This window comes from Eumetopias jubatus, unplaced genomic scaffold, assembly GCF_037043125.1.
Source record: "Eumetopias jubatus isolate StellerSeaLion01/CBP00866 unplaced genomic scaffold, mEumJub1_p1.0 scaffold_3, whole genome shotgun sequence".
Classification (NCBI taxonomy): Eukaryota; Metazoa; Chordata; class Mammalia; order Carnivora; family Otariidae; genus Eumetopias; species Eumetopias jubatus.
Window position 1 is genome coordinate 94315015 of NW_028274809.1, and position 2653 is coordinate 94317667.

General features: G+C 40.0%; 1 pseudogene; it reads right to left on the reverse strand.

The window, feature by feature from the left end:
- Positions 1–568: 568 nt before the first annotated feature.
- Positions 569–1782, reverse strand: LOC114207357 (V-type proton ATPase subunit E 1 pseudogene; annotated as a pseudogene).
- Between the last annotated feature and the right edge of the window lie 871 nt (positions 1783–2653).

Sequence of the window (2653 nt, forward strand, 5' to 3'; positions counted from 1 at the left end):
ATGATATCTGGTGCTCATCACAAGTACCCTCCTTAATCCCCATCACCTATTTCATCCATCCACCAACCCACTTGCCTCTGGTAACCATCAGTTTGGCCTCTATAGTTACAAGTCTGTTTCTTGGTTTGCCTCTTTTTTTCCACCTATGTTCATTTGTTTTGTTTCTTAAATTCCACATATGAGTAAAATCATATGGTATTTGTCTTTCTCTGACTGACTTATTTCACTTAGCATAATACCCTCTAGCTCCATCAATATCCAATATCATTGCAAATGGCAAGATTTCATTCTTTTTTGTGGCTGAGCAATATTCCATTGTGTGTGTGTGTGTGTGTGTGTGTGTGTGTGTTTGTATTATATATACCGTATATATATATATATCACATCTCCTTTATCCATTCATCAGTGGATGGACATTTGGGCTCTTTCTATAGTTTGACTATTGTTGGTAATGCTGTTATAAACATCAGGGTGCACGTATCCCTTCAAATTAGTATTTTTGTATTCTTTTATTTTTTTATTTTTCCATGTAAACCTTTTGTTTTAATAAATAAGACCGATTCATGGCTTAGATTCTAAATCACATTTACAGATGAGGAACGCTTCTAGGCCCAAACAGGTGAACAGTGAAGCTACTAGTGCTGGCAGGAATGCATGCGCCCCATGCATCTGAAGCCTAAAGAGCAGAGACTGAATGTCAGAGAACACCACACACATCAACCTCTAGAATCGAGAACGACAGCAGAAGATGAGAGGAAGAGCAGAGACTTGGGGAAGCGCTGGTAACCACCATCTGATACCCTCACTTTCATGCTACAGAAGCAAATGTAAGTTGTGCTACTTTCAGTAAGCTAAGGAGGTTTCCTGATCATAATAAGTGAAACTTTCTCTCCTGTTAACAATTAGGCCAAGGGCATTAGCTACAGAGAGGATCCACTGATAAATACAGAATATTAGAACAGCGAAGGGGAAGCCACAGATATCTTGTTTCTTCAAGTATCAGAAACTTCCGCATGACAGAAGGAGAGCAGTGAATGAACTCCACCTCGCCCAAAGGTTTAGTCCAAAAACTTCCTGTTGGCATTTGCACCAAATAAGGCTCCCCGTACTTCTGGCATCATCTGCTGGGCTATGAGATCCAGCCGGCTTTCTAGGGTATTGGAAACTTTTATTTTACGATCCCCATTATAGATCTCAACTCCACCAGCTATTTCCTCAGGCAGGTAGGCCTCCTGATCAATTTGGACATCAACATCTTTTTTGGTGGCAATTTTGTACATAGGAATCGCTTTTTGCACTGCAGCCTTTACCAGAGGGAAATCCTGCTTCCTGCAACGAACAATCATTCGAGGCTCTAACAATTGGTACAAACCCTGAAGGACCAGTCCATCCAGCAGCACCTGGTACCTGGTTGTATCTTTTACCACTTTGCTGAGTCTCTGTTTTGCTTCATTTAGTAGGTCTGTAATAAGGTCATCTCTTGCTCTGAGGACTTTGAGCCTTGCTTGATTCATCAAATTAGACATCTGAATTTTCTTCTGCTGCTCAATCTGCTTTTCTTTCTTCTCGTAGTATTCCATAATCTTCAGTCTTTGGGTTTGCACAAGATGACCTTTCTCAATGTTGAACTCTTCCTCTGCCTTCGCATCTATTTCCTCCGCTTTCTCATTGGCTTCTTGTTCAATAAAAGCCATCATATGCTTAATCTGCTTTTGCACGTCAGCATCGCTGAGGGCCATGGTGAAAGCTCTGCTAGGCCGGAGGCCCACTGGCTCTAGCTTAGGCTGGTGTATTCTTTTATTTTTTAAAGATTTTATTTATTTGAGAAAAAGAGAGAGCATGAGCAGGGGAGGGACAGAGGGAGAGAGAGAGGGATAAGCAGACGCCCCACTGAGCAGGGAGCCTGATGTGGGGCTTAATCCCAGGACCCTGGGATCATGACCTGAGCTGAAGGCAGATGCTTAACTGACTGAGCCACCCAGGTGCCCCAGTATTTTTGTATTCTTTGGGTAAATATCTAGTAGTGCAGTTGCTGGATCATAGGGTAGTTCTATTTTTAACTTTTGAAGAACTTCCATACTGCTTTCCAGAGTGGCTGCACCAGTTTGCTCATTTTAGTTTTAATTCGCATTTCTTCACTGACTTATGATGTTCAGTATATTTTCATGTGCTTATTAGCCATGAAATATCTTTTTTTGGTGAAATGTTTATACAAATCCTTTGTTCATTTTAAAGTTGGATTGTTTGTCATTGAATTTATTAGTTGAAGTATTTTGCGTTTTTTTGTTTTTTGGTTTTTTTTTTTTTTTGATAGATCCCTTAGGATTTTCTGCATAAGACTCATGTCATCTGTAAATAAAGACAGTTTTACTCTGTCCTTTCCAATCTGGATGTGTTTTCTTTCTTTTTTGTTGCCTTATTGCAGTGGGTAGAACCTCTAGTACATTGTTAAATGGGAGGGGTGAGAGGGACATCCTTGCCTTGTTCCTGGTCTCAGGGGTAAACCAATCAGTTTCATATTAAGTATGGAGTTGGCCATAGGTTTTTTTTTACAGTTATCCTTTTTCAAACTGAAGAAGTCCCATCAATTTTATTGAGAGCTTTTATCATGAATGGGTGTTGCATTTTGTCAAATGCATTTTTTTTACAAGTA